This window comes from Nicotiana tomentosiformis, chromosome 2 (genome assembly GCF_000390325.3).
Source record: "Nicotiana tomentosiformis chromosome 2, ASM39032v3, whole genome shotgun sequence".
Lineage (NCBI taxonomy): Eukaryota > Viridiplantae > Streptophyta > Magnoliopsida > Solanales > Solanaceae > Nicotiana > Nicotiana tomentosiformis.
In genome coordinates this window covers 47037806-47052381 of record NC_090813.1, presented here as the reverse complement: position 1 = coordinate 47052381, position 14576 = coordinate 47037806, and positions in this window count along the sequence as shown.

The window sequence follows — 14576 nt, the reverse complement described above, 5'->3', positions numbered from 1 at the left end:
TGGCTTGTGAGATTATACTTTATCTAATGACAGAAGTTGAATCGGGGTTAGTAGGTGTTGGCTAGAGACATTCTTGGGATTTTATCATTAGTTGAGGGACCATTTATTCACTACTTGTTATGGTATTGGCTTTATATATTATTATTATTATTATTATTATTATTATTATTATTATTATTATTATTATTATTATTATTATTATTATTATTATTATTATTATTATTATTATTATTATTATTATTATTATTATTATTATTATTATTATTATTATTATTATTATTATTATTATTATTATTATTATTATTATTATTATTATTATTATTATTATTATTATTATTATTATTTCCATGTTCCATACCTGTTTATAATTCCTGTATTTTATTATTGGCCTATAGTAAGTGTCGATGTCGACCCCTCGTCACTACTTCTTCGAGGTTAGACAGGATACTTACTGGGTACATATTATTTATATACTCACCCTACACTTCTACACTAACTGTGCAGGATTTGAGGCAGGTGTATCTGGTAGACATCCTGGCGCGCACCCCTGATACTCCGAAACTTAGTGGTGAGCTGCTTCCGAGTTCGTTCTGCAGTACCTGAAGTCTCTCTTTTGTATTTACTCTCTGTCTACTCTACTTCAGACAATAGTTTAGTGTTTTGTATATTTTACTAGTAGCTCATGCACTTGTGACACTAGGTCTTGGAATTATGCTAGTAGACATTTGATGATTTTTGAGTATTTATTTAATCACACTTGTCCTTATAATTGCTCACACTTTATTTTACTAGATTTCTCACCTCTCACTTATTTAACAATTAAAAATCGACCATTTCTAAAAAGTTAGAAAGGATAATTACATGGCTAGTTCACCGTTGGCTTGCCTAGCGGCGACGTTGGGCGCAGTCACGACCTAGAGGGGAAATTGGGTCGTGACACTTAAGATCCTCATATATATATTTAGCGTTATCATAGATGTAATCGACGAACATTTTATATCGGTTCCAAACCATTTGTTTTCCATAAAGACATAACATAGAAATCTCTTTATTCATATTTTCAGGTACCTAAACCTCTCCTGAGATTTTATGAAGTGTTATGTCATGTGATCTTCTAGATCACTTGTCTCCTTATTATGACCATTTTGAACATTTGTTCTTCTTCTATATCAAGAATTTTATTTGAAACCGATTTGTCTAAACTGTTAAAAAGGATAATTACATGGCTAGTTCACCGTTGGCTTGCCTAGAGGCGATGTTGGGTGCCATCATGAATATAGGGGAAATTGGGTCGTGACAACATGGTATCAGAGCACTAGGTTCATGTAAGTCTCACAAGTTATGAGCAAGCCTAATAGAGTCTTGCGAATCAGTGCGGAGACGTCCGTACTTATCTTCGAGAGGCTATAGGGTGTTAGGAAACTACAATTGCTTCATCTCCTATCGTGCAGTTGATGTTGTAATAAGTATCTTTCTCTTATTCTCTCACAGATGGTGAGAACGTGTGAGGCAGATGTACCTGATCATAGAGGAGCTGCTTCCCCTATTGCTAGAGGCCGAGGGAGGGCTCCAGCTCATGGTAAAGGACGAGGACGTCACAGAGTTGCCCCAGTTGGGCCACCAGTGGATCCAGTAGAGGATCCTATTATTGAGGAGCAGGGCGAGGTGCCTGCAGCAGAGCCAGCCCCAGTGGATTTCATGTCTGCACCGGGATTCCAAGAGGTCATGGGTCGTATATTGCGGTTCATAGATTCTATGACTCAGGCTGGTTTATTTCCAGCAGACCCAGCCATATCTCAGGCGGGCGGGGGAGCATAGACCCCTACCGCTCAGGCTCCAGGGCATGCAAATACCGTATATCAAACCTTGGATGCACTAGCCATAGGCGGAGCTCAGCTAGTTGTAGCAGCTATACCTGAGCCCAGACCTGTTGCGGCCGACGAGCCGTAGAAGCTATTGGACAGATGGACCAGGCTACATCCTCCTATCTTTGGAGGTGAGCGACATGAGAACCCCCAGGACTTTATTGATCAGTGCAGGAAAAGACTACACAACATGAGGATATTGGAGTCCCACGGGGTGGACTTTACCACCTTTCAGCTGAAGGGCAGGGCCCGTAGATGGTGGCAGTCCTATCTTCTCGACAGACCAGCAGGTTCTCCTCCCATGACTTGGGACCAGTTCACACGCCTCTTCCTGAACAGATATATTCCACCCTCTTAGTGGGAAGAGTTGTGATTTCAGTTAGAGCAGCTCCAGCAGGGCCAGATGTCGGTGACCGACTATGAGGCGTGATTCTCTGAGTTGTCTCGCCATGTACTTATGATACTTTCTACCGATACAGAGAGAGTTTGGAGGTTTGTTGCCGATTTTCACTCTGGTATCCAGGACACTATGCCCGCGAGGTTGAGATGGGGACTTCTTACGAGCTAGTTGTGGAGATACCTCGGAGTATCGGGGGTGTTCGTCAGCGGAGCCAAGAGTAGGCGACGAGGGATAAGCAGTTTCGGTATTCTGGAGAGTTCAGTGGTGCCCCGGCTGGGGGCAAGGGTTAGTCTAGCAGGCCCACATATCCAGTACCGACGCCTCCTTGGGGTGCTCCAGTGCGACCCTATTTCAGCGCCATGCCAGAGAGTTCCTACCGTCCACCAGCTATTCAGGGTTCCTCCAGTGGGTATTCAGGCCATCAGGGTTAGACTTCATGTCAGCAGTCCACCGTTTCGAGGGGTTGTTATGAGTGCGGGAATCCTTGCCACATGAAAAGGTTTTGTCCCAGACTTCGGGGCAAGGTAGTACATCAGGGTCATCTGTTTATGATTACAGCACCAGCTTCCGCACCAGCCGTCCAAAGGCGTAGGGCAGGTGGGTAAGGGTCGTCCTAGAGGTAGAGGTCAAATAGGTGGGGGCCAGTCAGGTGGCTCTCCAGCCAGGTTCTATGCTTTTCTGGCCAGACTAGATGCATTGGCCTCAGATGCCGTGATCATAAGTATTATTTCTGTCTGCGGTAGGCATGCTTCAGTACTATTTGATCCAGGGTCTACATATTCATACGATACATCTCTGTTTGCTCATTTCCTGGGTGTTCCTCGTGAGTCCTTGGGTGCTTCTATTTATGTGTCCACTCTAGTGGGTGAGTCTATTGTTGTGGATCGGATCCACCAGTTTTGCATCGTTACTTTTTGCGGTTATAAGACTAGAGCGAATCTTCTATTGCTCGACATGACCGACTTTTAGATCATCCTAGGCATGGATTGGTTGTCTCCATATCATGCCATCTTTGATTGTCATGCCAAGGCTATCACCTTGGCGATGCCAGAGCTACCTAGATTGGAGTGGAAGGATTCGTCCGTCAGTGCATCTAGTTGTGTTATCTCTTTTTTGAAGGCTCGACACATGGTCGAGAAGGGTTGTTTGGCTTATCTAGTCTATGTTAGGGATACTACTATAGAGAATCCAGCGATTGATTCAGTGCCCGTGGTCTGGGAGTTCTCCGATGTATTTCGTTATGATCTTCCAGGCATGACACTAGATCGTGATATCAATTTCTGTATTGATTTGGCTCTAGGTACCCAGCCTATCTCTATTCCACTGTACCGCATGGCTCCAAAAGAGTTGAAGGAATTAAAGGAACAGCTTGGGAAGTTGCTAGCAAAAGGGTTCGTCAGACCGAGTGTATCGCCTTGGGGTGCACCAGTGTTATTTGTGAAGAAGAAATATGGGACTATGCGGTTGTACATTGATTACCGCCAGTTGAATAAAGTTACCATTAAGAACAAGTACCCGTTGCCGCGTATTGATAATTTATTTGGCCAGTTGCAGGGTTCCAGGGTAATCTCTAAGATTGACTTGAGATCTGGGTACCATCAGTTGAAGATTCGTGATTCGGATATTCCGAAGATGGCTTTTCGGACTAGATATGGCCACTACGAGTTTCTAGTGATGTCCTTCGGGTTGACTAACGCCCCGACGGCATTTATGGATTTGATAAACTTGGTGTTTAGGCCATATATTGACTCATTTGTCATTGTCTTCATTGATGACATTTTGATCTACTCGCGTAGCATGGAGGAGCACGAGCAGCATTTGAGAGTGGTGCTTCAGACCTTGCGGAAACAGAAGCTATATGCTAAGTTCTCCAAGTGTGAGTTTTGGTTAGATGTTGTAGCATTCTTGGGGCATGTTGTATCAGGCGAGGGTATTAAGTTAGATCCCAAGAAGATCGAGGCAGTTCAGAGTTGGCCTCGTTCTACCACAACGACCGAGATCAGGAGCTTATTGGGGTTAGCAGGTTATTATCGTCGGTTTGTGGAGGGCTTCTCATCTGTTGTAGCACCTTTGACTAGATTGACCCAGAAGGGTTCTCTGTTCCGATGGTCCGATGATTGTGAGACGAGCTTTCAGAAGCTCTAGACCTCCTTGACTTCAGCACCGGTGTTAGTGTTGTCGTCCGATTTAGGGATGTATACTGTGTATTGCTATGCTTCGCGCATTATCCTGGGTTGTGTATTGATGCAGGAGGGGCGAGTTATTGTATATGCTTCACATCATCTGAAGCCCCACGAGAAGAATTACCCCGTGTATGATTTGGAGTTGGTCGCGATAGTTCATGCTCTCAAGATCTAGAGGCAATGTATTTATGGGGTATCCTGTGAGGTTTACACCGACCATCGCAGCTTGCAACATTTGTTCAAGCATAGGGATTTCAATTTGAGGCAGCGCAAGTGGCTTGAGTTACTAAAAGATTATGATATTACCATCCTTTATCATCCAGGCAAAGCGAATGTGGTTTCGGATGCCTTGAGCAGAAAGGTGGAGAGTATGGGTAGTTTGGCATTTATTTCAGCAAAGGAGAGGCCATTAGCTTTGGACATTCAGTCCTTGGCTAACAGACTTGTGAGGTTGGATATTTCAAAGCCCAGCCGAGTTTTTGCATGCGCCGTCGCCCAGTCTTCACTATTCGAGCAGATCAAGGCTCGCTAGTACGATGATCCGCACTTATTGGTTCTAAGAGAGACGGTACTACAGGGTTGTGCCAAGGAGGTTACTATCGGTGAGGATGGTGTTCTGCGATTCCAGGGTCGTCTATGTGTCCCTAATGTTGATGGGTTGAGGGAAAGGATTCTAGAGGAGGCACACAGTTCTCGGTATTCTATTCATCCAGATGATATGAAGATGTATCGCGACATGAGGCAGCATTATTGGTGGCGGCGGATGAAGAAGGACATAGTTGAGTATGTAGCGAGGTGCCTAAATTGTCAGCAGGTTAAATATGAGCATCATAGGCTAGTTGGCCTACTCCAGTAGATAGTTATACCTGAGTGGAAATAGGAGCGCATTACTATGGACTTCGTAGTTGGGTTACCACGGACCTTGAGGAAGTTTGATGCAGTTTGGGTCATTACCGATAGATTGACCAAGTCGGCACACTTTAATCCGGTTGTGACCACGTATTCTTCAGAGAGGTTAGCCCAGATTTACATCCAGGAGATTGTTCGGTTGCATGGTGTGCCTGTTTCTATCATATCATATAGAGGCCCTTATTTTACTTCGCATTTCTGGAGGGTAGTACAGAGTGAGTTGGGGACCCGGGTAGAGCTCAGCACAGCCTTTCATCCGCAGACCGACGACAGTCGGAGCGGACGATTCAGATCTTGGAGGATATGCTCAGAGCATGTGTGATTGACTTCAGAGGGCAGTGGAATCGATTCTTGCCTTTGGCCGAGTTTACTTACAACAACAGTTATCAGTCCAGCATCGAGATGGCTCCATTTGAGGCTTTATATGGTCGGCGATGTCATTCGCCCATCAGATGTTTTGAGCCCGATGAGGGTAAGTTATATGGTACCAATTTAGTGAAGGATGCCTTGGAAAAGGTAAAGTTTATTCAGGAGCGACTAGGCGAGAAGGTTCTCTTGAAAGTCTCGCCGATGAATGAAATCATGAGGTTCGGGAAGAAGGGCAAGTTGAGCCCAATGTTTATAGGTCAATTTGAGGTGTTGAGATGAATTGAGGAGGTTGCTTATGAGCTTGTCTTTCCTCCCAGTCTATCGGGAATTCATCTGATTTTCCACATGTCTATGCTCCGGAAGTATCATGCCGACAGGCCGCATGTGTTAGACTATAACACGATTAAGTTAGATGAGAGCCTGGGTTATGAGGAGGAGCCAGTTGCCATTGTTGACAGGTAGGCTCGCCAATTGAGGTCCAAGAAAATTTCTGTGGTAAAAGTTTAGTGGATGGGCCAATCAATCGAGGAGGCAACTTGGGAGGCCGAGGAGGACATGCGGGGTAGATATCCACACTTATTTGGCACTCCAGGTACGATTCTAGACCTGTTCGAGGACGAACATTTGTTTAAGAGGTGGAGAATGTAACGACCCGATCGGTCATTTTGCTTTCTAGATCCCCGTTCCCCTAAATAAGACTCCCCATATGTGCTTTTACTATTTTGTGACTTGCGGGGATGGTTAGTTCGGGTTTGAAAGGGTTCGGGTTGAAATCGGAATACTTAGTTCCTAAATATTGGCTTTAAAGGGTTAAGTTTGACTTGGGTCATCATTTCTAGTAAACGACCTCGTAACCAAGATTTGACGATCTCAATAGGTTAGTATGAGGATTTTGTACTTGGGCGTATGTTCAAATCGGGTTTTGGATGACCCCGGGAGCGTTTCGGCGCCTAAAGTAGAAAGTTGGCTTATTGAAGGTTTTAAATTTCTTTAAATTTGGTTTGGAGTAAGTTTTGGTGTCATCAAGGCCCATTTGGGATTCCGAGCCCAGGAATAGTTCCTTATGGTGATTTAAGACTTGCACGCAAAATTTGGTTCCGAGTAGTTTAAGTATGATTCGGCGCGTTCGGAACAAGTTGGAAGAACTTGAAGTTTATAAGTTGATTCGATTTGGTTTGGGGTGTGATTCTTAGTTTTGGTGTTGTTTTTCGTATTTCGTGAGGTCGAGCAGGTCCGTTTTATGATTTCAAACTCGTTAGTATGTTTGGACGAGGCCCCGGGGACCCCGGATGCCATTCGGACGACGCGCGAAAGTCATTTGGACGTGGAGAAATGGCTGAAGCAGCAGAGCTTCTGGTGCAATCGCACCTGCGGAAAGCTAGCCGCAGGTGCGAGCTCGCAGAAGCAAGCCAATGACCGCAAAAGTGGCCTAGCATGGGCTGCCCAGAGATCGCAGAAGCGGAGTATGGACCGCACCTGCGAAAGCGCAGGTGCGAAGAAGGAAACCGCAGAAGCGGGCAAGGCCGCAAGTGCGGCACGTGCACCGCAGACGCGGGCTCGCAGAAGCGGGCCATTGTCCGCAAATGCGGAAGTAGGCCAGTTGGGGGGAGCCGCATCTGCGATGGTCTTTCCGCATATGCGGAGCCGCAAAAGCGGCCTATTCCTCGCAGAAGCGGAAATCACTGGAGGCAGAAAGGTCCATTTAATATGGGACTTAGGCCATTTTTGGTTCATTTATTTCACTTCTTGGGCGATTTTGGAGCTTCTTAGAGAGGGATTTTGTCACGACCCCAAATTCCCTCCGTAGGATGTCGTGATGGCCCCTAGCCTCTAAAACTAAGTAAGCCTATCAATGCGGAATAATAATAAATATGAAATAAATAAACTACAATTCACACAATTTCAACTCCCAAAACTCGGTAGAAATAAGTCACAAGCTTCTAAGAATTTATCCTCAATGTCTCTATATAACAGAGTCTAAAAAAATAAGGAAGCAACATAACAAGAATAGAAGGGGACTTCGGAGTCTGCGGGTGCTAGCAGATATACCTCGAAGTCTCTTCGTACAGCTAGTTTACTGATGCCTGGTCTGATAAGATGTACCTAGATCTGCACAAAAAGATGTGCTGAAGCGTAGTATGAGTATACCACAACGGTATCCAGTAAGTGCCAAGCCTAACCTCGGTAGAGTAGTGACGAGGTCAGGTCAGGCCCTACTGGAGAATAAATAATGACATGGAAAAAAATGTTTAAATAATATAATAAGATAAAATGACAATGGAAATGAATCAAGTAGTATATCACATTTAATTACACCAAATAATGGCAAATAAATATCTCGTGAAAATAAAACACAATTTCTTTTCAACTTTAAGAAAGATCACAACAAAAATCAAAGGCAACTACGGCCATAAATCAATATCAACAAGGGCACTCCCGAGGTACCACCTCGTAGTCCCAAGTCATAAATAAATTCACAATATCTCATTTCCTTATCTCACCGCGAGAGCCTTCACAATTTATTTGAAAGAAAATATTTTTCCCGAAATAGCATCCCGCATTTTAGCCATCCTTATCACACCGCATGACTTGTAGTAGTTCCCCCTACTAGCCACGCGTATCAAGCCACCCTTATCTCACCGCATGCGTTTCAATACCCAGACCTTATACCACCGCATGCGTATCAATATCACAACATATCATACTTTGCACCTCAAGTGCTCAAATAATGTGACTTGCCAAAATAATTCAACAACAATATTTTCCACAATAAAGAGCTCATGGCTCCATCATAATGAGTACGAAAATCTTACAAAAATATTCAGGAACAAATAATTCAGGAAAATAATATTTTAAAATCTTTAATATGTTGCTTCAATATCAAGTTTAAAAATGTCAAATACTTCATATTAATAATATTTAATTTAAAAAAAATCAACCTTCAAATAATGCACAGAATAAAAGAAACCAAGTTCCAACTAAACAGATAAAACAATTAGCAGGAAAAAGTTAAACAAATTTAAAGTATATATCTCAGATCAATGATGAAGAATATAACAAGATAAAATAATTTAATAAATGCGGAGCAGTGATCTACACAATTTAAAAATATAATCTTTCACATTTAGCCCGTGTACACACTCGTCACCTCGTGTACATGACTTTTAACACATTTCAATAATCACATCAATATCAATCCTAGGGGAAATTTCCCCCACACAAGGTTAGACAAGTCACTTACCTCGACTTGCTCCAATTTAACCAAGTATTATGCTTTTTCCTCAATTTTCCGACCCCGATCGACTCGTATCTAGTCATCATTAATTCGATACAGTCAACAAAAATTATAGAAATCAATTTCATAAGAAAATACTATATTTTTCAATAAAATCCGAAATTAGCTCAAAAATCGCCTGTGGGGCCCATATCTTGGAATCAGGCGAAACTCACAAAATCCGATAACCCATTCAGTTACGAGTCCAGCCATACCAGTTTCACTCAAATCCGACTCCGGATCGACACCGAAATCTCAAAAATTCGTTTATATGAGATTTCTAAAATTTTTCCAAATTTCTATCTCAAAACACTAATTAAATGGTGAAAATAATAATATATTCGTGTATATTGACCAAATCCGAGTTAGAATCACTTATCTCAATGTTTTTCCTTGAAAATATATCAAAATTGCCTCTCCTCAAGCTCCAATTCGTCAAAATGGCAAATGGGACGAAGTCCCCTGTTTTTATAACTTATAGATCTGTCAGGGAGCCCGATTTGTCAGGGAGCTTGATTTGTCAGGGAGCTCGATTTTGTCAGGGAGCTCGATTTTGACATGGAGTCCGATTTTGACAGGGAGTCTGATTTTGTCAGGGAGTCCGATTTTGACAGGAAGTCCGATTTTGACAGGGAGTCTGATTTTGTCAGGGATCCCAATTTTGACAGGGAGTCCGATTTTGTCAGGGAGTTCGATATTGTCAAGGAGCCCGATTTTTGATAGGCAGCCCGATTTTGACAGGCAGCCCGATTTTGATAGCATTTCCAGCAGAAAAATTGCAGCAGCTTTCGAAGTAGCTAAGTCCCACTTTTGATCCGTTATCCATCCGAAACTCACCCGAGACCCTCGAGACCTCAACCAAATACATCAACAAGTCATAAAATATCATACGAACTTATTTGAAACCTCAAATCACATCAAACAACGCTAAAATCATGAATCATGCTCCAATTCAAGCTTAATGAAACTTAAAATTTCCAACTTCTACATTCGATGTCGAAACCTATAAAATCAAATCCGATTGACCTCAAATTTTGCACACAAGTCATAAATGACATAACAGAGCTGTGAAAATTTTCAAAATTGGATTCCGGCCCCGATATTAAAAAGTCAACTCCCCGGTCAAACTTCCAAACTTAAATTCCTATTTCAGCCATTTCAAGCCTAATTTCACTACGGACTTCCAAATAAAATTCCGTTCACGCTCCTAAGTCCAAAATTACCATACAGAGCTGTTGGAAACATCAAAATTCTATTCCGGGGTCGTTTGCACATAATTCGATATCCGGTCACTATTTGAACTTAAATTTTTAATTTTTCATCAAAATTTCATATCTCGGGCTAGGGACCTCGGAATTAAATTCCGAAAATATGCCCAAGTCCTAAATCACGATACGGACCTACCGGAACTGTCAAAATATTGATCCGAGTCCGTTTGCTCAAAATATTGACCAAAGTCTACTCAATTGAGTTTTAAAGCTCTAATTCACATTTTAATCCATTTTTCACTTAAAAACTTTTTGGAAAAATTTACGGACTGTGTACGCAAGTCGAAAAATGATAAATAGTACTTTTTGAGGTTTTAGAATACATAATTAATTATTAAATTTAAAGATGACATTTTGGGTCATCACAGATTTTCACATAGCTATTGAATGTAAGTAATTCTTACCCAATATAAGTTAAATACATAGATTATGGGTAGATTTTAACATGTAAGATTGTAAAAATTATGGATTTTAGATGAAAAATCTAGGGTTTTGATAAAAATAGGATTTAACCACGAAAATGGTTATGGAATTGGGTGAAAATGATATATATGAGTTTGTGAGTCTATGGGTAACAATTATCTTTGAAAATTTTCAGAATCCGTGCGTAGCTATATTCCATGAGATTTACGGGTAGTCTTAGATTTACATCATGCCTTGATTGTACTATTTTATTTATTATGCATATTAATTGTCTAAAATAAAGTTGAGATTAGGGATTGTAAGGTTGAAACTCTCCAATTTAGACTTCTTATTTTTTTGGGAAGAATTGAGGAATATATAATAACTCTAAGAAATACATGTCCACTCGCATCGCAAGTACTTTCACGAGTACTTTTCTACTCTAATGGGAGCGGGCCATTCGTCTCGGCAGATTAATAGATGCATCTATGGTTCGTGTCGTTCGACCATCGGCAGTGCAGACAGTATATTTTTGGATCGGGCCGTACGACCTCGGCATACATTGTGTGTGATAATACTCGGAGCTTGATTACACTTAATATTATTTCATGGCTTGTGAGGTTATAATTTATCTAATGACATGTCACAACCCAATTTCTTCTATAGGCCGTGATAGCGCCCAATGTCGCCGCTAGGCAAGCCAAAGTTGAACTAATCCATGTTATTTCTCTTCTTTTTAAAAAAAATAAGTTTTCAAGTAATTTAATTATATTTATTAAGAAATTAAGGAGTAGAAAATTTAATAAATAAAACGAATACAACTGAGTGGCAATCATAATGATATAAGTACTCCAAAACCATAAAGTCTACTAGCGTGTGTGCCAAGATTTGGTGTCACAAGTGTATGAGCTACTAGTAGATTATGCAAAATTCTAACTACTGTTTGAAATAAAAATAGACAGAAAATAAGTGCAAAAGAGAGACTCTAGGTGATGCAAGATGGCTTAGGAAACAGCTCGCCACTAGGCCTCAGGGGGAACAGGGGTGCGCATCGGTAAGACTTCCAGATGCATCTGCCTCAGATCCTGCACGGTTAGTGCAAACGTATAGCGTGAGTACATAAACAACATATAACCAGTAAGTATCTAGTCTAACCTCGAAGAAGTAGTGACGAGGGGTCGACATCGACACTTACTATGGGCTAATCAAGAGCAACACAGGAATTCTAAATAAGCATGAGTTATGTACATAATAATATTAACTCAATAACAAGCAGGAAATAAATAATTCTTTCACTAATGGTAAATCCCAAGTCAGTTTCTGTCATATAAAATTTTAACCTCTCAAGACATAAAATAATATCAAATATAATTAAACTCCGAGTATTTTCAAACACGATTATGCTGAGGCCGTATGACCAGATCCAGAATAATGTGTACACTGCCGAGGGTCGTACGACACGAACCATAGATGCATCTATCTACTGCCGAGGGGTTCGGACTGCTCCACAAGAAGAGAGGATACTTTATGAACAACCGATTTATAGGCTAATACAAGGCTAATGTACAAAACACAATTTTTATTAACGATCAAGTAACCCGCCAAAAACCAGGTAAGTGGAAGTCAGTCTATTACAATTCATCTGTCAAATTTCAATATAATTTAGGCACTTAAATTAACAGGTAGGGTGCAAACATTACAAATATTTCATGATTTGGGTCCTAAACTACCCGAACATAAGCATAATTAGTAGCTACACACGGACTCTCGTCACCTCGTGCGTACGTAGCCCCCACAATTAGAAGCAAATAGTAATTTAAATCACCTATGGGGTAAGTTCCCTATTACAAGGTTAGGCAAGAGACTTACCTCGTCTCAAAGCTCACATTCCGGCTCTAAATTCACTCTAAAGCCTCAACTTGGTGCCGAACAATCCGAAACTAGTCAAATGTTATATAAATTAATCAATACATGTTCGAAAGTTCGTAATCTAACTATTATAGTAATTACCCAACCCCTATTGGAAGATTCCTAAAATTCACCCCCCGGGCCCACGTGCTCGGATTAAGGAATCTTCCAAGATAATTGTTACCCATAACCTTACGAACTCAAATATATAATTTTCATCCCATTCCATAATCGTTTTTCGTGGTTAAAATCCATTTTTATCAAAACCTAGATTTTTCATCTAAACCCAAAATTCTCACAATTTAACATGTTAAAATCTACCCATAATCTATGTATTAAAGTTACATTGGGTAGGAATTACTTACCTTCAATAGCTAGGTGGAAATATCTATCTAGGAAGCTCCAAAACCGCCCCAAGAAGTGAAATAAATGAACCAAAGATGGCCTAAGTTCGCAATAAATGGACCTCACTGCCTCAGCGACTTCCGCTTCTGCGGAGCCATGGATGCATCTGTGGCTCCGTTTCTGCGGACATAGCCTCGCAGATGCGGACCATGCCCAGGTTCGCCCTTCCCGCTTCTGCGGGCAACATCTCGCATCTGCGAGACCGCTTCTGCGGCACGAGTGCCGCACCTGTGCACTGTCCCACTTCTGCGGTCTCAGCCTCGCAGATGCGGCTCCTCTCCTCGCTTCTGCGGTCACTAGGCAGCCCACGCTAGGCCACTTTTGTGGCCGTTGGCTCGCTTCTACGAGCTCGCACCTGTGGATGGACCTCCGCAGGTGCGATTGCACCAGAACTCTGATGCTTCAGCCATTCTTTCCAAGTCCAAATGAGTTCTGTGCCTCGTTCGAATGGCATTCAGGGCCCCCGAGACCCTGTAAAAACATGCCAACAAGTTTGTAAACATAGAACGGACTCGCTCGCATCCTTGGAAAGCAAAAAACAACATTAAAACTAAGAATGGCAACTCAAAACCAATAGAATCAAATTATGAACTTCAATTTCTTCCAACTTACTCCGAGCGCGCCAAATCATACTTACACTACTCGGAATGACACCAAATTTTGCGTACAAGTCTTAAATCACCATACGGAAGTATTCCCTGGCTTGAAATCCCAAACGGAACTCAATAACACCAAAGCCTACTCCAAACCAAATTTAAAGAACTTTTAAGCTTTCAATAAGCCAACTTTCAACTTCAGGCACCAAAACGCTCCCGGGTCATCCAAACCCCGGTCCGAACACACGCCCAAGTCCAAAATCATCATACGAACCTATCGGGACCATCAAATCCTGATTCCAAGGTCGTTTTCTAAAAATATTGATCAAAGTCAAACTTACCCCTTTTAGGCCAATATTAAGGAACTAAGTATTCCGATTTCAACCCGAACCCTTCCAAATCCTGAACTAACCATCCCTGCAAGTCATAAAATAGTAAGACCACATACGGGGAGTCTTATTTAAGGGAACAGAGATCTAGAAAGTAAAACAACCGATCGGGTCGTTACATGACAGAAGTTGAATCGGGGTTAGTAAGTGTTGGCAAGAGAGATTCTTGGGATTTTATCATCAGTTGAGGGACCATTTATTCACTGCTTGTTATGGTATTATTATTATTATTATTTCCATGTTCCATACCTATTTATAATTCCTGTATTTTATTATTGGCCCATAGTAAGTGTCGATGTCGACCCCTCGTCACTACTTCTTCGAGGTTAGACAGGGTACTTATTGGATACATGTTATTTATGTACTCACGCTCCACTTCTACACTAACCGTGCAGGATCTGAGGCAGGTGCATCTGGTAGACATCCCGGCGAGCACCCCTGATACTCCGAGACTTAGTGGTGAGCTGCTTCCGAGTCCGTTCTACAGTACCCGAAGTCTCTCTTTTGTATTTACTTTCTGTCTACTCTACTTCAGACAATAGTTTAGTGTTTTGTATATTCTGCTAGTAGCTCATACACTTGTGACACCAGGTCATGAAATTATGCTA